The sequence below is a fragment of the Pongo abelii genome, chromosome 1 (genome assembly GCF_028885655.2).
Source record: "Pongo abelii isolate AG06213 chromosome 1, NHGRI_mPonAbe1-v2.0_pri, whole genome shotgun sequence".
In the NCBI taxonomy this organism is placed as follows: domain Eukaryota; kingdom Metazoa; phylum Chordata; class Mammalia; order Primates; family Hominidae; genus Pongo; species Pongo abelii.
This window is the reverse complement of record NC_071985.2, coordinates 149,194,187-149,217,227: the sequence shown is the minus strand read 5'-3', so window position 1 is coordinate 149,217,227 and position 23,041 is coordinate 149,194,187. Positions and strand designations below refer to the sequence as shown.

General features: G+C 36.7%; 1 long non-coding RNA gene across 1 annotated transcript in view; it reads left to right on the top strand.

The window, feature by feature from the left end:
• Positions 1 to 4,407: 4,407 nt before the first annotated feature.
• Positions 4,408 to 23,041, top strand: part of LOC129050425 (uncharacterized) — a 57,966-nt gene continuing 39,332 nt past the window's right edge. Inside the window, exon 1 of the long non-coding RNA XR_008514058.2 lies at positions 4,408 to 4,622. This is a non-coding gene — a long non-coding RNA (uncharacterized LOC129050425). The remainder of the gene's footprint in view (positions 4,623 to 23,041) is intronic.

The window sequence follows — 23,041 nt, the reverse complement described above, 5'->3', positions numbered from 1 at the left end:
TTTTAAGTTGCTTAACGCTGTACATTCGTGTAATTTATCTATTAATAGTTCATTTGGGTTGATTTTACACTAGTCCTTGCTACACTTTAATACAATAATGATCTTCTTACTCTGGTCTATCACAAAGATTTAGGTCAGGGGTCAGTACATTTTTTCTGTAAAGGGCCAGATAAATATTTAGTCTTGTGGGTCATACAGTCTCTGTCAAAACTACTCAAGTCTGCTGTTGTTGCACAAAATTAGCCAGACAATACGTAAGTGAATGAGCTTCACTGTGTGCCAGCAAAACTTTATAAATGGCGGGCAGATCTAGCCCACAGGCTGCACACTTTTCCAAGACCTGATCTAGTATGCAAATGACCACCAGAGACTGGCATATCTTCATAGTCATTATGTTATTTCAAGTGCTTCGTACATAGTAACTGCATGATGCTACTTTGCTGAACTGAAAGAATTTTTTTAGTTGTGCTAGGTGCTATACTATGCATCCTAGAGAACAGAAAGCAAAAGAAGATGGTGGCCTCAATAGCCAAGCAACACACCCAGGAGGGCTAATTGGTCCACTGTGGTCTGTTGATAGTGCTAACACCTGGCAATAGAAAGTGTTATAACAGAATATTCCTTTTGGGTTTGTGGGCACACTCCTTAATGTACAACATATTTAAGTTTCTGCAATAATGAAGTATGAGCTCTAATATCACACCAATGACAAAATGAAAAGAAAGATACATGAGTGATCCTTGTCAAGTCAATCATATCAAGAAAAGCTTTTGTCAGGAGCTGGTTTTCAAGAGACAGCAAAACAGTAGAGGTAGAGAGAAAAAAAAGGCATCCCAGGTGGGATGAAAAACACGTACAAAGCCATAGAACAAAGCAAATAAAAGACAAGTTGATTAGCTCACATGAAACAATCATGTTAGTGAATAGCAAGAAACAATATCAAAGATTTGCACAAAACCTTGTTCACTCAGTCTGTCCTTTTGTTGTACAAATTATTAACTGGAGAACGGGAATCATAGTGTGACCAAAAGTTCTCAAAAATGATTCCCATGGAAAGATATGATTTGAGGAAATGACTCTAACTATGTACCTCTGCCAGAAATGAATTTTATTATGCAACAGGTAGTAGACTAATAGCAACGAATGAGTTAAAGTCATAAAGAACATTCATGTTGTTATACAATAGCTTTAGCCAACCAAAATTACTTCAGTAAAATTATGTGTAAGGAGAGGAATAGCCCAAGTATAAGACCCAAGTACAACAAGGATTTCCTAGACCTGCCAGCAATGCTGAATTACTTGTCTTCTGTAGTCCACACTGGCCGGTCACATGGCTGCCCCTTGTACAGCCTTGAACTGACAGTACTTGCAACAGGCAACATCTATCAAAATGCAGCTGGCTTCAGTAGGCAGGTAAAGTTCAGTAGCCAAATCTCTTTTCTTATTTTTCCTTTTATTGAAAGAAAAGTTCATTTTACAGCATATGGGAAAATAGCAAACCCACATGCTGCCTACTTGGAAAAGCCTCCTGTTTGCACTGGGGTTAGAGTTTTGCCCTTTCCTCATGAAAAGCTATTCTCACTGCTGGGAATACTCAAGTGTCTCTCAGTTCAAGGTAATACATAGGGCTCAGAGATGGGGACTCTCTTTATCATTCATCCCTGAAAAACCAGTGTTATTTAGGGTAGGAGGTGGGAAGAGACCTTGGTTCACAAATTCATTTAAGAATTTATTAGTTAAAAGAGAACTTTGGCTCCTGGGGACTGCCTTATGAAATACACCTTTCATTTTTCTAGCAACCCAAGTTGGCTGTATTTGTAGTTTTGTGGAGTCTCTGACTTTGGCTAATTCAAACGATAAAATGAGGACAGGCTGTATCTGTTGAAATCAAAATCCAAAAACAAAGCAAAGAAACAAAAACAAATGGACAATAGCAAGCCATAGAATTTTATATGGCAAGGAATTATCTCCAAGATTCTCTGTGCTCCCATAATCTACCACACATACTGCAGCTTTAAAAACCAAAGTAACCTATTATCTAGAAGGCTTGAACAAGTAGATTGAAAAGACTTCTCAGACTGGCATTAATTACAATTAGTAAATCGCTTCATTTCTTCAAAAACACCACCCTTTTACTGGAAGTCTGTGATGGAATTTCTTTTTGATGGGAAACAGAGAAGCAAGTGCTTCAACTGGGCAAGGGCACCAAGAGGAAGCATCGAGTCTCTCATCTCTCATACAAGATCTGCAGCATGCATTCTTGAAGACAGAGTGACATCTAAAGGGATTTTGAAATAGCCAGGGCTGCTATATGGCAGCCAAACTGACAAAGTCAAGGGCATGTCATATTTTGGAAAACTGATGAGTTTTCAGGTTTCCTGTGCCTGATTGTCCCAAGTAACCATGAAAAGAGGATCAAATTCCGATTTTAATGACATGCCTCAGGGTGCCCTCAGGACAACTGCCATTTTTATCTTAGATTCTGCAGGTCCTCAGTGAACAAAAGGGGGGGAAATCAGCTTTGAATAGATTCCTTACCCTCTTGTCAAAAGTAATCCAACTCTGAATATCTATATCCCAAAATATCATCACACGGGCAGCTTTTATTAACCTGAAGAATTAATAGAGCAGAATATTTAAAATGGGGTTTCAGTTATTGATTCTCCAATTAGATCTTGTGTTCCCTAGGTGCTGTGTATAATAATGGTTTTTGCTCAGCCTCCTGCACCCACTAGCTCGCTCTTGCTCTCTCTCTTTTTCTCCGTTGTCTCTCCGTTTCTCATAAGCATGCATGCTTTGAATACACATGTGGTGCATAATGACCAGATTTGGGAGGCGAGGCTGCATTTGTGGATTCTGATTATGCTTTTGAAAAATATCCTCGGTCCCCAAATTTAGTCTTTTCCAAGCTTATAATCCCCATTCTCTTTCATTCTGCACAAAATAATTTTTATTTTGGAGTTGACTATCATAATATGTGGCAGCTTAGCCAGAGAGCAGGGCCTGTGTGCTTGTTAACAGCACCCGGATGTTAACAATGAACTAATTACTTTTACTACTGATGTGCTCTGGGGCATTATTTTCTTTCTGTACGCTTTCCTACTGAACTATTGTCATTACTCAATCAGAGAGGACTGAGGAAAGCAAAAGCAAAAAGAAAAAAGAAAAAAAGCAAATGCGTTTTCCTCCACAGGGCTGAAGCCAGAGTCCCATATCCTAGAGGTCTTGTTTTTCTCCGTTTTCTTTAATTGTGCATTCCTTGGGAGGTGGGTATCCTTCTGATGCATTTTTACTTATTTATGAAAAATAGTATAAAATCATGAAAGGCTCCTGGGATACTCTATCACATTTATAACCATGATGCCCCAGTGAACTGCTTAAGCACGGATCAGCTGCAGACCAAGAAGTTAACTCTTTCTTCTTTACAGAAGCTGAGTCAAAGTGGTAAAACAGTTTGTGGTGTATTCCCCTTTCAGTAAAAGTGCCTCTGGAAAAGAGAAGTATGCACATTTCTCCATTTGCACAATAGTATTTCTAGTTTTATTAGAGTTGGGGGACACGAAAGGGAGGGGAGCATTGAGAAAGGACCACATTAGCCCAGAGAAAGCTATGATAAAAGAACATTTATAGTGGGATACCATTTGCAGCAAAAGTGTTATTTTGCCTGAAGGTAGAATTTGTTCACGCAACTGATTTTCTGTGATTGTTTTCATATAAAACACCCACCCTAGACCCATTTACACATCTACCCAAACAACAATATTTCACTTTCATGTCAAAAGAAGTTGGCATAGAAAATTCAGAACAAAACATGGAACCTGAGGCATTGAAACGATAAATAATGACAGGACCTTTCAGCTAGTCTTAATAAAGGAGATTAAAGCAACATGTAACATAAGATGTATGTTAATAAAACAAGTGGTGAAAAATAATGAATTGACTCCCCTAATAATAGACACATATCTTTACATTTCCATTAGTCTTTTGCCCATGCCGTCTTTTTTTTTCAACACTTACAAATATATTATAACCATAGAAAAATGTTGATTATCAAGCCAGAGTGTTCTTGAAAATATGACTATCTGGGTTGCTGTTTTAAAATAAGTTATCTTTCTCATACAGCAACTTTTCATTGAAAGCTGCTCAATCAGAGCAAGAATCAATCATTGTATGTTCAGATGCTGCTCAGTTTCCCAGAGCTGTCAGTGCCCACAGTCTGCCTCAGAGGGTTGGAATTCTGATAAGAAATGAGAAATGTAAAGGCCAGAAATAATAATCATCATCATCATCTTTATTAGTTCACCAGGGTTTAGGACCAGAAAGAAATCGGCTTCCTATTATTAATGCAGTTTGAACTTCATTGCTAAAATATTTCTTTAAGTGTGAGTCAGATACTCGTTTTGATTCTTTTGTTCTTCCAATAGTTGTTTTCACACCAAGATGTTGCACGTTTAGCTGTTTTTCCTATAGACGAGAAACTATGCTAATAGAATAGGTCTTTGTTCCTGGTGTTCCTTTCCCCGAGTTGAGCAACAGCAACGTGAAAAGAAACAGTAGAAGTAGGGAAGCAGAGGGATGGCGTCCTTCGGCTAGTATGCTGTATTCTCTTCACCATACCACTTGTAAGTCTGATTTAGTTCTTGTTCTTATGTAAAACTGTAATTTTATGTTGCAATATCAGAATTTTATGAAGTTGTTTCTTTTTTTTAAAAGTAAACATCTTGAAGGTAGGACTTATAAATGAACACAACAGTAAGCAATGAAAATTGTATCAGAATAAATCTAACAAGGATTATGCTAAACTATAATATTTAGGCATCTTGCAATAGCTCTAGCTAGAATCATAAAACCAAAATGTGGCCAGTGCATAGATCTAGTGAAAGAACAAAAACCCTGAACTATCTCAAAATTTAAAAGCAAACCATTACTAAAAATATGCTGACTTTGCATTTTTAAGAGGTAAAAAACCTATGATTAGAAAGCAGACAATTTAAGGATTCTATAGTATATTTCAGCAAGAGAGGGAGAGGGAGACGGGAGTGAGAGCAAGAGTGTTTGGGAGAGTGAGGCTTTCAATTCTTCCCAAATTACAATTCTATTATTTAGCCAGACCTCTGTGGATTTTTGCCTCTGTTGAATAGATGATAGACTTGATTTAGACGTAAATTTTTTAACTTGGTAACAAGTAAATAAGGTTTGGTCAATGCAAAAATATTTGAATAATTTTTTTAAAGATTTTCTCAGGAGTTTCTTTACAAGTGTTTGTGAATTATTCAGCCTCAAGTCTGGACTTTCTATTTATGAAATAGAGGCTTTTGTTAATATTAAAATAATCTGTAATCTAAAATATTCCCATGTAGCACATATAATAATTTTTAAATTGTTTGTGATTCAGGAAAAATTGGTGTAGAGCCCAAAATTAAGAGAAGAGCTAAGTAATTATCTAAATAGGCTTAGTTCTGTGAGCCTTACATGGCCAAGAGCAGTGTCCTATGCACTATTTTCTCCTCAATAGGATAATGGTTGTTAATAACAAGTAAAAGATAGTATATAAGGAGGGAGTTTTGAACAATCTGAAATCAGTTTAAGTTCTCACAAAAGGAATGATCCAGACATTGATCAATTCCATGCCAGCCATTCCCACATATTCATCTACATCCTGAAGAGAAATATGAGATGTAATTACAGTGTTGGCTGAGCTTAGCTGAAACTGTTGCTGTCAGGAATAGCCAACAACTTCCACTCCTTATTGTACAAAACCCTCATCCCCTAAAAGGAGGGTGTCTTTTTCTAGTTCTCATTTTAACTTGAAAAATCACATCTCAGGAAACTTAATATTGCTTTTAAGTGTAAGAACAATTAAAATGATATATAATATATTCAGCTCATAACAAAGTTATCATTGAGACAACTTCCAAGATATGAAAATATATCTTGTAAAGCTTAAAGTTGGTTTTGTCAAAAAATCAGTATTAAAAATAGCAAGCTGATTATATAACTTCTGGGAGGGGAAAGTGAGGCATTTGCAAACAAATGAATGAAGGAAAAAAATAAATCTAAATACCATTTTCATGAATTTATAAAGAAATGAGTTACACCAGAATAAGAGTCTAAGTTTCTAGCCAATGAGTAATCAAAAATAAAATAAAATAAAAGAGGCTTTTTTAAAAAAAATTAATGAAGCATGCAAGTTATTGATAAATACTGTACTTGGAATTCCCTGGCACCTTCTCCTGAAGAATCACTCTGGACTACTTTATTTCTTGTCATGGTATTGAATTAATAAGAGCCATTTTCCTTGGCACAGTTTTATAGAATAACGAAGCTGAAGAATATATTTAATTCTCCCAATTGTCTTAACATCAAGTCGGCCCTTTAATTCTCTTCTTTCTTTTTTAGACCTCAAAGCACCACTCAGCATATAAAACACAGTAGGTGTTTTCTAAGTGCCTATTAAATAAGGAAACAGGTACGCTTCAAAAAAGAGTTCTCGAAGCACATTTCAAACTTATGTTTTAATTGTTATTTTAAATATAGACACCACTAGCTGTCAGAAAATGATCGTGGATTGGCCAATGTGTTTATTTTCAATACTAGCTGACCATTACCATGTGACAGGTGTACAGATTCAAGGGCAAATATAACACAGCTCTAGCCCTCAAGAAAGTCACAGTCTAGTGGAGTATGAGACAAAGTTTCTGCAATTATTAAATGGGTGATAAATGTAAAAATAGAAACAGCCCCAGGATAGTAGCTCCAAGGAAGAGTATCAGCAGGATGGGGTGGGAAGCAATTCAGAGGCAGCTTCCAGGAAAAGGTCATCCAGGCAAAGAGGGAAGGGGAAGGATATAGAAAGTGATTCCAGGCAGAGAGGGGTGTGTCGGCGACCCCCAAGGCTACCTCCAGATTTGATGTTTTACTACAAGGACTTACAGGACTTACCATATATTCACAGCTATGATTCATTACAGTGCCAGGATACAAAGCAAAATCAGCAAAGGGAAGAGCCACATGAGGCAAAGTCCAGGACAAATCACGACAAACTTCTAAGAGTCCGCTCTCTTAGTCACACAGGACTTGCTTAATTAAAATGAGTTGTGAAGACACATGAAATGTTGCCAACCAGGGAAGCTTGTTAGATACTCCAGGATTTTTATTGGGGGTTAGTCACATAGGCATCTTTTCCTAACATGCACCAAAATTCCCAACTCTCAGAAGGAGAACAAGTGTTTAGCATAAACCATATTTTAGCACAGTGTAGTCATTCTTACCAGTCCTAGGAATGGTTGGAACTGAAAACTTGACATCCAAGTTTTCAGATCATAGCCAAGGGACAATCTTGTAAGCAGGACTTTCAAAAGACAGCAGTTAGGCCTGCTATGTCAACTCTTTTCTGCATAAGGGTTAACATGAATAACCTCGAATAAGCAAAACACAGCTAGAGGCATGATAGGTAGGACAACCTTATTTTCCAAACTGGCACTCTTAAGAGCGAAAGGAGGATCAATTAACTATTATGCCAGGATGAGAGGTGTAAACCAGAAATGTCCAGGGTATGAACATATGGTTGTGGTAAAATATGAGACAATAGTTTGGTGCTGCTGGTGTTTGGTGTTGCATGAGTTGGGTAAGGCTGAGGAGCTGGTTGAGGCTAGATGATGGAAGGCTTTGCATTTAAGAAGTTTGAGCTTTATACATGGATGGTGAAGAGCTCATGAACAGTTTTAAGTAGGAAAGAGACAAGGTCAACAGTTATCTGGAAAATCTAATATTTTCCATTGATGAGGATCTCAAAAAGGAAACTGCTTCTCTGCTCCCATCATGTACCATGGCCACATAATGTTGTGATAAATAGCATAGACCAAAACTCCTACATTCTCATCCTAGCCCTGTCACCTACTAGCTATGTGACCTGTGCTTCAATTTTCTAATTTCTAAACATGAGTAATAATAGCAGCTTCATGGGATTTTATGTAAGAATTAGATGTGCTATCCATATTTTATTGAATCAAAGGCACTATCAGCTATAAGATACATCAGAAAAAAGAAAAAGACTACCAATAAAATTATGACTCAGTGCTTTCTCATGACTTAACATTTCCATTTTGGCTATGATTTAGTCATGGCTTTTCTCCTATATTACTATGATACATACATAAAAAGCAAAATATAAATGAAATTAATCAGTTATTGCTTTGAAATAAAAAATTATGATCATTCTTCTTATAACATTTGCTTCACTAATGTTAAATGTTGCTGTCTTTTCTTGCCGTTCTTAATATACATTCTTGTATGGTTTCAGTGCTGAATCATAATGTAGTTATTTTACAATATCTTATTACTTAAATGATGACAACATAAACAGCCATAACCAGCTTTATGCATCCACAGGCAATGATGACTATGCCATGACTACTGCCTGGCTGACAATTATAAGATGTCATATTTTATAGGACATATTCCATTTTCAGACATGTTAAAATATAAAAACAAATGTACATTTTCAAATAAATGAAATAGAATAGAATAAGAAGTAGATTTAATGTGAACCTAATGAAGAGAGAGCCTCATGGCCTCTCAATTGCATAGGCCCTTTCCAAAGCCCTGTGAATAGTAGTATACTCATAGTCATGCAGTTGTGAAAATTTCTATTTTAAGAAGCTAGAAAAATAAGAGCAAATTAAACTAAAAGTAAGAAGAAATAATACAATAAGAAAAAAAAATCAGGGAATTAGAAAGTAGATAAACCATAGGGAGAAAACAACAAAGTCAATCATTGGTTCTTTGAAAAGATTTACAAAAAGACTGATTTTAAAAATGAGAGAAAATGCAAATCACTAATATTGAGCATGAAAAATGGAATATCACTCAACAAATATTTTAGCAGATAATGAGGGGATACTATGAGTAACTTTAGCCACTATGGAAAAAGTCCTTGAAAGACACAACTTACCAAAACTGACATAGAAATAAATAGAAAGTGTATGTAGCCCTATATCTACATGATAGACAGAATTTAACAATTATCTAACAATTATCCCCACCTCCCACTATTCATGCCTTTAAGAAATTCCCTCCCCTTGAGAGTAGGTGGGACCTGTGACTTTCTTTAATAATAATATAAGGCAGTGATGGGATGTCACTTTCATGATGATGTTACACACGATTGTAACCTCCTTCTTGCTAGCAGACCCTCTCTATAGACCCTCTCCTTTGCTGGCTCTGATGAAGTTGCCCTGTAGAGATGTTCACATGAGAGGGGACTGAAGGCACCTTCAGCCAATAGTCAGCAGGGAAAAGAGTCCCATATTCCCAAAGGGTACTGGATCCCATCAATAACCAGGTGAGCTTGGAAGCTAACCTTTCACCAGTTGAGCCATAGATATGACTCCAGTCCTGACCAACACCTCAATTGCACCCTTGTGAGAGACCTTGAAGCAGAGGACTCAGCTAAGCCATGCCTGGATTCTTGACTCACAGAAAGAGTAAGATAATAAATATGTGTTAAGTTGCTAAATTTGTGGTAATTAGTTACACTGCAGAAGGTAAATAATAAAACCTATTTTTTATTTAATTTGCAATACAAAATATTCTCACAAATAAAATTTCAGGCCCAGAAGACTTCAGTGGTTAATTCCATCAAACAATCAAGGAAAAAATAATACTAATCCCACAAAACATGTATTTCAGAATGCAGAGGAGAAAGGACTACTTTGCAACTGATTTCATAAGGCAGCATAATATTGAACTCAAGATCTGACAAAGATATTACAAGAGAAAAAAACACAGATCTATATCATTCCTGAAGATGGATAAAAATAATATATTTAAAATATATTAGCAAATAGAATCCAGAAATATATAAAAAGAAAAATATATCATTACCAAGTGAGTTTATCCCAGGAATGGAAGGTTCAGTCAACATTAGAAAATCTATCAATGTAATTCACCACATTAACAGAGCAAATGACAAAAAAAGTCTCCATAGAAACAGAAAAAAAAAACTTGACAGTATCTGTCCATGATAAAAACTCTCATCAAGTTAGAAATAAAAGGAAGTTCCCTCATCCTGATAAAGGCATCTGTATAAAACATATAGCTAATATCATATTTAATAGCTAATATCATATTTAATGCTTAAAGGCTGAAATTGGAAGCAAGTTAAACATTACTGTTCTCACTACTTTTCAACATTCTATTGGACATCTTAACAAGTACAATAAAAAAAGATAAATACATAAAAGATGTAAGTATTGAAAAAATAGTAAAACTGAGATTATTCTCAGATGGTATGATTGTGTACATAGAGAACCACATGGAATCTACAAAAAATAACCGATACGTGAACTTAGGTTACAAAATACAAGGTCAATATTTAAAAATCAATTTTATTTCTATGCATTAGCAATGAACAATCAGAGCATGAAATTTTAAAATAAAATTTCCAGAAGTTTCAAAAACTGTCACATACTTAAAAAAGTTTGATGAAAATGTGCAAGAGCTCTACAAAAATATTATAAAACACAACTGAGAAAAATTAAAGACATAAATAAGTGGAAAGACATACCATATATATGAATCATAAAACTCAGTAGTATTATAATGCCCCTTCTTTCCAAATTTGTCTATATCTTCAATACAATCTCTATCAAAATTTCAGCAAGGATTTTTTAAACAATTGAAAGTTAACTCTAAACCTTATATAAAATGCAAAGACAAAGAATAGCCTAAACAATTTGAAAAAGAATAAGTCGAAGGACTTACACTACTTGATTTTAAGACTTATTGTAAACCAAAATAATCAAGACAATATGGTACTGGCATAGGATGTCAAATCAATGAAAAAAATGAGTCAATAAATAAACCCTGATATATAAGGAAAATTGATTTTTTTTTTAAAACCACAGCACTGAGTTGATGGAAAAAAGGCTTTTTTTTTTTTTTTTTTTTTTTTTTAAACAAACAGCACTGCAACAACTAAATATCTGCATGGAAAAATAATAATAAATCTAAACGCTGTTTCACTCCATATACAAATAATTCTAAATGTACCATAGACTTAAATAAAAAACTCAGAATTATGAAGTTTCTACAAGGAAATATAGCACACAAGAAACTGTCTTTGCAAGCTTGGGGTAGGCAAAAATTCTTTGGACAGGACAGAAAAAGCTTAACAATGATAAAAAGAAAAAACTGATGAATTGGGCTTCATCAAAAATAACATTTTCAGCCAGGCGCTGTGGCTCACGCCTGTAATCCCAGCACTTGGGAGGCCGAAGCGAGCAGATCCCGAGGTCAGGAGATCCAGACCATCCTGGCCAGCATGGTGAAACCCCACCTTTACTAAAAATACAAAAATTAGCAGGGCGTGGTGGCACACGCCTGTAGTCCCAGCTACTCAGGAGGCTGAGGCAAGAGAATTGCTTGAACCCGGGAGGTGGAGGCTGCAGTGAGCCAAGATCTCACCACTGCACTCCAGCCTGGGCGACACAGAAACTCTGTCTCAAAAAAAAATATTCTGTTTATCAAAAGACACCGTTATGAAACCGAATAGGCAAACTCCAGACTGGGAAAAATTTTGGAACACGTATATTTTAAAAAGGCATATAACTGGAATATATTTGTTAAATTCCTACAATTCGAGACTAAAAATACAAACAACCAAACAAAGAGCAAAGATGTAACCACTTCAAAAAAAAGATAAACAAATGACTAGTAAGGACATGTCAGTGCTCACGGTCAAATCCATAATATGGTAACAAATTAAACCCATAATCTGGTACCAATTCACACTCACTACGATGGATAAAATTTAGAAGATTAAAAACACAAAATGTTAAGAGGAGGTAGAGCAACTAGAACTATTCTCACACTGGTGGTAATGTAAAATCTCACAACCACTTGGAAGAACTTCATGGCAGTTTCTTGTAAAGTTAAATACATATTTACCCTGCACACCTGGAATTCGATCCTGGGTATTTATCCAGAGAAAATGAAAATCATCCATAAAAACACTGTATTGGGCTGTTAATAGGCCAAAACCTGGCAACAACTTAAATGTTCATCAACAAAACAATGGGTAAATAAATCGTATTATATTTATAAAATGGAATATTTCTTAGTAATAAAAAACAGTGAAGCACAGATTCAAGTAACAACATAAATGAATTTCAAAAATATTAAGATGAGCAAAAGAATCCTGGCCCAAAAATGTACTGCATGTTTTCATTCACATGGATTCAAATGACTGGTAAAGTTAATCTATGGAGAGAAAAAGTGGTGACTGAATTCCAGCATGGGGGTAGGAATAGATTAAGATGCATGAGAGAATTTTCAGGGTGGTGGAAATTTTTTGTTTTTTTAGTGAGTGTAATGTTTATAAGATTGAAAAATATCATTAGAATGCATCAAATGAATATACAAGATGCATGTATTTCACTGTATGTTAATTATATACCAATTAAAAAATTTAATTTTAATTTAATTTAAAAATTGCAATCCAACAAACATGTATTAAAAATCTACTATTTAGAAAGTACTGTGTCATACTGTGAAATGCCACATTATTTAAATTGGAAGAAGGCCAGATAGATCCACACGTTTAGCCAGGTAGCCCCATGTCTGCCAGTGTTGGTTAGTTACAGAGGTTTTAATAAAACTATTAAATATATATTCACAACTAGTGCACAATTAGTACACATTTTTGCTTTTAAAACTCAGTGGAAACACAACAGCAACAAGGAGACTTATTCCTACAGAATAAATGTAAACATCTGCCAAAACATTAGGTCTTTGAAATGCAAAGCCAGTGCATTCAAGCAGGTAGAAGGTATCTGAAGGAAATACAAGGTGATTCAATAGAAGGATAAGGTTAATCACAAAAAGGCCCTTTGTCTAGGACACCCTGTGACCCCTCCCAGCCATAAAGTGACTGACTTTATAATTGTTGTCACTCATTGCTCCCAGCAAGTGTTCCATCCCAAAGACCATGACCTTATCCAATTAGCACTCACTTTGCAAGTAAAATAGTGGGAGAACCTATTCAACATACTTTCAAAACACTGTGCTGGGTCATCTCATTTGATTTTCACTGATTCAGTTATTGCCATGAGGGAGAAAAAACGCTTTTTGGACTAATTTGGCATTGATTAAGTTATCCTCATCAGTTTTGATGTGTATTTTTGTGGATTTTTTGCTGCTATTTACAGGTTTAAATATTTTGTTTTAAAATGGAATTAGTTAATTTAACTATTTTTTGAGATCAAACCTAGAATGATCATTATCAGACTATCTTTGCATTTGCTAAAGCATCTTTGCCACTAGTCATTCACCCTTCTAGAGGCTTCCTGTGTTGAAGAAAATATTGTATACCATTTTATAACCTACCTGGGAAACCATGGAGATATATCACTTGGTGCACAGTAAGGTGTTCAAAAAACACTTGTTGAATGAATGAATGAACAAATGTTATGGCCATAAAGAGCCAACATTTCATAATGTCCTGCTCCAAATGGTTCAAAATAGCATTATGATAGCATGGCTCAAAACAGTGTTATAATTATGTAGGATCATGGGCGTTGAGGTCAGTCTCTAAAGTCTGAGTCTTGGATTCTATCATTATTGTTTTTGAGATTTTGGGCAAATTTCTTCATTTTTCTAAGCCTCAGTCTTGTCATTTATTAAACAGGGATAAAACTATTTGCACCTGATATAATTATAGTAAAAATAATGTGCACAAAGCATTTTGCAGCTGACCTGTAAAAATCTCGCAAGTACTTGTTGCTATTATTTTAAGTTTTTTTCATAATTTTAAAATTGTATTATTGTTATTATATAATATCTAAGAACACAAACTCTGGAGCTAGACCTCTGCTCTTTAGTTTTCACATAAAGATGACAATGATGATAGTATCTATTGCATAGGGTTGTTATGAGAATCAGATAAGTTAACAGGTGATGTGCCTAGAATAACAAATACAGCATGAGGCTTAACTGTTCACGTTGGTGGTGGTAATGTTAAAAGATATCCAACTGGGTAAATGTGATTTTAGTGTTACATGGGTTTGAATCTCAGCTCTGCCCCTTACTTAGTATGTGATCTTGTATAAGTTAACCATTCTGTGCCTCAGTTTCCTCATCTCCAAAGAGAAATAATAGCACTCATCGCATAAAGTTATAGTTAGGATCCAATGAAAGAATACATGTTTAGCACTTAGATTAGCACCCAGGACACAGTAAGTATGTAATGAATGTTAACTATAATTATTGCCATGGTGTGGTTATCATCATCATCTCTGCCAAAGGAATTCATATTTATAGCCTGAAAATATTGACAGATAAAAGCCCTGTTTATAATGAACACATAAGGAAGATTCTCAAATTGCATTCCTTTAGTTCAAAAACTTAACGCTTCCCTGTTTCAAGGTCCTAATTTTCTGAACTTCTCTTTCATTTTCCTATCCATCTAGATAGTTCAAAATCTCCCACCATCAAAGGCAGCCCTTCCTCATTAGCTTTGGAGGCCATTTTCTCGCCAATTTAGTTATTCCTTTAAAACTAAAAATATAATAATTGCAAATCCTGTCCCATGAAGATCAAAATATATGAGTTCTGTTCCCAAAATTGCCAATAAATTGGATTCCTTGGTGAAATCATCATTTCTCTGAGTTGTGCACATTCTTCCTCAAAAAATACGTCCACAAGCTAACTTGCAAACTTATACACACTTAATATACAGAAACCAACTTGGGGTACTGAACAAATATTCTACATTGGTTGTAATTGTCACCACTAAAATTCCAGGAAACCCCATCAAAGATGTAGCTGTAGCTGATCGTCAGCATTACTGGTCAAAGCTGGTCATTGAGAATCCACGCCCCCTTAACATTCTGCCCAGTGTGTAAGTGTTGTTCAATAGCCACGGAAAAAAATATAATTAAAAGATACCAAAGCTGAGCTAGAAGAGATATTAGAGGTCGTCTGGATTAATTCCTTATAAGAACAGAAAATAAGAAATGCTAAATAACTTTGCCAAGGCCATAAATTTATTTGAGCAAATTTAGCAGTCAAACAATAGAAATAATAAGAATACCTTACATGTAAACGCCTTATTTATTTTTTTCTGAATTTTTTTTTTTTTTTTTTTTTTTTTTTTTTTATTGAGACAGAGTCTCGCTTTGTCGCCCAGGCTGGAGTGCCGTGGCGCGATCTCGGCTCACTGCAAGCTCCGCCTCCCGGGTTCAAGCCATTCTCCTGCCTCAGCCTCCCGAGTAGCTGAGTAGCTGGGACTACAGGCGCCCACCACCGCGCCCAGCTAATTTTTTTTGTATTTTTAGTAGAGACGGGGTTTCGTCGTGTTAGCCAGGATGGTCTGGATCTGACCTCGTGATCCGCCCGCCTAGGCCTCCCAAAGTGCTGGGATTACAGGCGTGAGCCACCGCACCCGGCCTATGTAAAAGCCTTTTATAGTTTAGAGCGCACTTTCAGACCTATTATCTTATTTGATTCTCATGGCAACTTAATAAGGTAGAAAGAGAGTAAGCATCATCATCTACATTTTACAGGTAAGGAAATAGGCTTAGATAGGTGAAATGATTTGACCAAGTTAACACAGTTTGTATGTGGCAGAGTAGAAATCAGAAACCACTTCCCTCCAGATTCTCATGCCCTACTTTTCTTCTGCAATTATATTATCAAGTCATCTAACAGTAGAAAAGTTATTTTTCAAGTGTGTGGCTTTATTGGTTGCTCTGTGGTAAGAAGAATGTAGACTATTTCCTATGCATTTTTCTAGTATTGTAGAGACATAAGGATCTGTGAGAGCCTTTATCTATTCCATCCTCCAGCATCAAAGCGGGATTTCACATAAATCATATAGGGCAGACCAGGCATCTATTTGAAGATAAGATATTTTTCAAAATTCCAAGAAATGTGGCTTTAGCCAACCTCATCCACGATGTATTTTTAATATTAACCAGATTGGCAAGTCTTTTGTGTTTTACCTAGTCCCTCATGGAATTAATAGGAAACTAAGATTTCTTTTATTAATTTAGAATAATTCTACTATTCTAAAAGTGATGATTATGTTTAAGTATCACTATGTATTTTATTTAAAATATCAAAAATAATTTAGTGGCTTAAATACCTATAAAAGGCCCTGATTAACATAATCCCGTTAGTGAAACTCATCTCCCAGACTACCATGATTGGTTTAACAACAGGCACATAATCCACTTTGGGCTAATGGGTCAACAGGAGATGGTGTCTAGGGATTCTGGAAAAGGAGACACATTTTCACTTCCTGATGGATATGAATGAAAAGGCATATTGCCTCAGGAGATGTTCAAAGCCATTTCAAGTCGGCCAGCTTTGGGCTAAAGTAAATATTGGAAGTTAGGGGGATAAACAAAATGAAATAGGTGTTTGGTGAAATGGTTGATCCACTGTATATACTTTGTTTAGTACATTCTACTTATTCCCTTTTAACTTACTTGAGCCAATAAATGCCTTTAACTTTTTAGCCATTTTGATACTAAGTTCCAGGTATGCAGTGTATGCCATTTGTGTGTGTATATATGCGGGTGTATTTAGCAAGCAGTGAGTTCTGGCCCTTCCATGAAGCAGAGAAGAGAATGAGGCCTTTTCTCCAGCCACAGAGACCACTGACATGTGGTAATGCCAAGCAATATATCCTGTCACCTGCCTAGAAAGAGATAGACAATGATACACTGGCGGGACCCAAAGGGAAATGGGACTGTTGCCCACCTCTCTAAGGGGTAGTCTCCCTTCACTTGCCCCATAGTCCTGTAACATAAAACACACAGAAAACCCCAGCTTTGATCCCAAGACCTTTAGGAGCTGGTAGACTAGGCTACCACAACCTGACCTAAAGCCAGAAAAACCTCTGCTGCACATATTCATCAGCCATTGCTGCCTAGAGATGAGATGTGCCCGCAAGTTGAATATTCCTTTACAGCAATGGGAAGGCCACTATCATCCAGAGACAACCTCTCCCTGGCAATGCCACTCACCCGAATATCTGCTGACTCTAGCTCCAGTCACACTCCAGTCCTTAACCACAAGAAGGGAAATTATGATGCCCAGAGTGACCAGCAGACTGGTCCTGAGGCAGAGCTTTAGGATCATAGTCTCAGAGGCTACAGACAGCTATAAAAAACAAATCTGGGCAATTTAGCTAGCTTCTTACCCTATTCTAAACCCCTTTCTTCTTTCCTTAGGTATCAGTAACCCAAGAAACTTCTGTCATCAAGTTGGGCATGGCAAGAAACGTGCTTTTCATTATCTGTTGCCCACATTTACTTTTGTTTCCAGGTCTTTATTAGTCAGACTCCTATGACCCATGTTCAGGAAAACCCAGGCTTTGCCTTGATCCTAGCTAGCTGCTGCCAGTATTATTTGCCTTGCCTGATGAGTCCTGCACTCTTACTGTCCTGATGCCAACTTATGGAAGTTCTGTTCAGCAATAAATCTGAAAAGTTGGCCCCATACTGCAAATATGATTTTACAAATAATATGGAATCTCAGTTTTATGTTCTCATCTCTCTCCAAACCCAAGGTCAGGTGTTCCACCAGTATATGGACACCAACTGAAGGCAGGAGGTCATCAAGCTTTGCATTTACCCCAAAGGGATCACAGTGTGTTTCCTAAAGAGTGGGTTGTTCTGCTTCTGCCATGAAAACCCCAGTTATCAATGTGAAAATTATCTGTCTGAGCATTTCACCAGCTTCTGATGACCCACCAGCTCTAAGGGGATATATAACGTCTACAAAACGAGATACCAAGGGCACCTACAAATTAATCTGTATCTAGTGATGAATAAAAGGTGACCTTTCTAGTTTACCAACACACAGCTCTCACTGAACATCTCATCTAATCACTCAACCCAAGGAGACATGGCCTAATTTGATGAAATGCCAACATGCTATGTCTAGCTGGTATCCCGTGAGCCAGAGCCTTTATTAACTACCTGAGGCCACCACCTCTAGGTTAACTCTAAGATATGGGTACCATCATATACCACATAATGACATTCAGTCAATGGCAGAGCACATATATGACAGTGACCCCATAACATAATATTGGAGCTGAAAATTTTCTATTGCCTGGTGATAGAATTTCATAGCACAGTGTATTTCCTCTTCTATGTTTGAATATGTATACATACACAATTACCTTGTGTTACTATTGTCTACAGTATGCTGTACAGGTTTGTAGCCTAAGAGCAACTGGCCTGGGGGCAATAGGCTATACCATTGGCCTAGTTGTGTAGCAGGCTATACCATCTACGTTTGTGTACACTACATATAGGGTACATCACAAGTACACTACATCTATGATGGGCACACAATAATGAAATCCCCTAGCCATGCATTTCTCAGAATATATCTCCATCTTTTAGTGACACATGACTGGATTTGAAAATCTTGAGGTGGAGAACTGGAACATAATCTGCCCACCAAAAAGTCTGGAGAGGGGGTTTTGCCTAAGGTATCATCAGCTTTAGTGAAAGTGACCTCAGGGCAATAAAAAAACATCCCATCACTGCAGAGTTCACAGGTCACTGTCTTCCATCCACTTATTCTCCATTGTTTTGTACATTTTTCTCCAATAATTTTATGTTGCTGGTTTGGACCATAAACCATTGCTGCATCCTAGGGGAGAAAGATCATATTTGTCTTTATCCCTCCAAATCCCATGTTGCTTCTTTGTGTCTCCCGTTGTAGGCTAGTAGATGCAGAAGGTGAGATTGTCCTGGAATTCCAGGGGAGAAGGAGAGGTCATTTTTTTTTAGCACTTTTCCATTTCACAAGTATCAAGTACTCCAAAAGAATAAATAAAGGCCCTATTTTGGAAACCAAAATATGAGAGGGACTTCATCTACTTCATCTTCACATACCTGCCCAGCCACCCTTGTTTAACAAAGATTTTCTGCTTTCATGGACTGTCATGCTACAGAATATTCAACTGCAGCTCCTAGAATGTTTCCAACCTTATATTAGGTTGGTGCAAAAGTAATCGTGGCTTTTGCCATTAAAAGTAATGGCATTAAAAAAAAAACTGGTTAAAATTCTCCAAGTTTTGATATACCTGTATATTGCTCACCATCCTCTAACAATTAACTAATTAACCAGAGAACTGAAGAATAACTCTATTTCCAAACTCCAGCAGACAGCAAACCTGGGCCACATCCTTGGTTTGTATAACTTACTACACTTCTCAAACCACAACATTCCCTGTAACAGCAACTATGGCTTACAGCCATATGACCTTCTCTCTCTTATATTACATACAATAGGAAAAAACATGTCCTTAGAATGACCTCTGGGAAACTCATGGGTAAGCTGAGGAATAAAATTATCCTTTAACAGAAGTTTCTGAGTAGGAGGTTTCATGAAAGATAGTCTGGCTTTCCTCTAAGCCCATACATAGCCCTTGAGCCTCAAAAGAAACTGGAGAAGGATATGTGTAGTTTTCCATCAATGCTTTTGGTCTTCCAAGTACAGTATTCTTTTTCCCCCGAAACATTCCCCTCATAATCTGCTCACCAAGAAAACTGGATTACTAAGGAAAGGAGGTGCTAGATTCACGCAGATTTCATGACCAGCTTTAATACTTGGTCCGTTAGAAAGAGCATAGCCCAGAGAGCTAGACTTAGAAATTTGACTTGCATTTTCACATACTTTATCAGGTCTTATTCTGAGTAAACCAGGGAAACCCCAGCCCACTAATACTTGAAAGCTAGCTCAGTACCTTTAATAATGACACTATTTTGCCTCTTATTTGCCCTAAACATGTTCTATCTTATTTCTATAATATATGAAAGATAGTCACAACTGTTATTCAGTGTGTTCCCTAAAATTGAAAACCTAGTTGCAGTCTAATTTTTAAGCGTTTTCACCAGGGTTATGAATTTCATAACTGATGGTGCCCAGTTGGAAAGATAGATTTCTCTTTAGGGAAAACTTCTCGATTTGGGGCTTGAATCAACTTACTGCTTACCAGTTCATAAGATCCATGGCTACTTCTCCAGTAGAAACTACATGGATGCTCAGAGGAGTAGAATATATATCAAATGTGGATACATTTATGATTTAAGGCATTGGCAATTAAAGATATATAAATAATTGTATTATTATACATTTATTTTGAATGAGTCATAAATTCTCTTCATCACTTTGAGCCCAGAGCAGCCTGATACTAACCAATAAGTAAGTAAGTAAATAAGTAAATAAATAAATCAGAGACTCTTCTTTCCCTTCTTCCTATAAGTTTCTAGCAAATAACATACTTGCTGATGTTTTGGAGAGCTCAGTTAAGGAAGAACTCTTAGAAGGAAATGTGGGCTATAATACCAAAATATTTATTGATAGTTTCCATAATATTTCCACAAGAAAAAATATCACATGTTCAAAATAAAACTGGAATGTCCTGCTATTTTAGTTGACCAGACTCAAATCGTTACAGGACATTTACTGTATGGCATTTTTTATGCCGCAGAAAGAAGGACCATACTGTTTCTACTCTGAAGAGAATTTCAAATCTGATCAGGAAAACAGTAAATTTCTATAAGATAGAATATGGGAAATGTTTAAAAAGAGGGAGTCACATCCATTTGGAAATCAACATAGAAGGTGTTAGGCTTTATGGAGATGGAGATTTCAAATCAGGACTTCAGAAATTAGGTAAGAATTCCAAAATAAGTGCTCTGGGAGGGTTTAAATAAATCAGCAAGGAGTAAGTACATTCATTGATTAATTAATTTATTAACAACTGAACTAATAAATTCCTGAATGAGAGGATAATACACTGTTGTTCAATATGTGCTGTTTAGTTTGCCCTCAATAAGAACACTTGATATTAACCTCTGACAAAGTACCACTATAACTCTGAAGCTATGTATTAGTGGTTTAAATTAAGAAACAGCTGTGATAGTAAAATTAAGACACTTTTGAATAAAGCAACAAGCTATATCATAGACTTCCCAGAAACAGAGGGCATTTCACATATTTCAGCATATACAGGAGTAGAATTCTATATATTTATTAATTTGATATGCATTCAATAGATATCGACCGTTTACTTAATATTGTACTAATTACTATGAAGATATAAAATAAAGTAAGGAAATAGTTATTTCCTGATGGGTTGCCCAATATTTAATAGGTGAAATAAGGTATGTGAAAATACAATAGGAGAACATTTCTGGACAAAATAGGACAAACTGAGAAATGCAAAAGCTACCTATGATTTTGCTCTCCCAGGGGTCTCGAAGTATATCATAATTATCTGGCAGAATATTATTCTATAAACCAAGAGTACCTGAGACGGGTCTCAATTAATTTAGAATGTTTATTTTACCAAGGTTAAGAACGTGCCTGTGACACAGCCTCAGGAGGTCCTGATGACATGTGCCTAAGGTGATCAGGGCACAACTTGGTTTTATACATTTTAGGGAGACATGAGACATCAATCAATATATGTAAGGTGTACATTGATTCAGTCCAGAAAGGTGGGACAACTTGAAGAGGGGAGGGGGCTTCCAGGTCACAGGTAGATAAAAGACAAACAGTTGCATTCTTCTGAGTTTCTGATTAGCCTTTCACTGAATACACGATTTACAGGAATAGCCACTTATGCCTTCGTCTGGCTTAGTGAAACAATAGGGCAAAGGAAGCAATCAGACAGGCATTTGTCATGTGAGCAGAGGGATGACTTTGAGTTCCATCTGTTCTTTATCCATAGGAATTTCATTTTGGTCAAATTACAAAGAAAGTATGTAGCTTTTTTATTTTGGTAGCTATCTTTTTTTTTTTTTTTTCTGAGACAGAGTCTCACTCAGTTGCCAGGCTGGAATGCAGTGGCTCAATCTTGGCTCAGTGCAACCTCCGCCTCCCGGGTTCAAGTGATTCTCCTGCCTCAGCCTCCCAAGTGGCTGGGACTACAATCGTGTGCCACCACACCCAGCTAATTTTTGCATTTTTAGTAGAGACAGGATTTCACCATGTTGGCCAGGATGGTCTCGATGTCTTGACCTCGAATCTACCCACCTCAGCCTCCCAAAGTGCTGGGATTACAGGCGTGAGCCACCATGCCCAGCCTGGTAGCTATCTTTTCTAGGAATAGAATGGGAAGCAGATTTGCCCTAAGCAGTTCCCAGCTTGACTATTCCCTTTGGCTTAGTGATTTGGGCGTCCTGAGAATTATTTTCCTTTCATAATTCTTATAAGCATTTTATATGTGGATGCAAAGACACTAAGTGATCCACATAAAACCATGTGAGTTGAGTTTTCTCTATGGTCTATTGCTGGCAATATCAGTAGGCCCGGAGTTTGAAGGCCTCAAGATTATAAATACTTGGCAGAATATCATTATTACTAATTTATTTATTTATTATGAGCCTATACAAAGTTTAGGTTAAAGTGAAGGAGATGTTCTATAAAGAAACTGAAGATACAGAGGAATCTGTGCTTCATTTGATAGGGTACAGTGCAAAATTTGGGGTGGTAGAAGAAGAAAAGCTGAAAAGTATATTAGAAACTGCAGGTACCCAGACACGAATGCTGGAGAATAATAGCTGTGGGTGTGTGTGGGTTACAGAGGATCTGGGCAGCCCCACTGCATCTCTCTTGGCCACAAAGAACAGTCAAGTCTTTCTGTATCCCCCAAGATGGGTTCATAAATCAACTAAAAAGGAAAGAAAGTTATCCCAAAGGTTGTTACAAAGATATGCCAGAAGAGAAAGCAGCAAAGGTGGTAAACTCAGAGACCATAGGGAAACATGGGGGTCTGGCCACTTGGTGAACATCAGCATGGAGTGATGATGGTGCCTGAAGACCTGCTCCAACATGGACAGACACCAGCAAATGGCCAATGAACTTCCAGATGATACCAGGAAACTATAGAGATCCCTAGGATTTTTGATGTCACTATGAGGTGAAAAGTAAAGAACAGCAAATCATGATCAACTAAGTTTAAATTTGAAATAGCTGAGCTAACATGAAGTAACTGTGGTCATCTAGA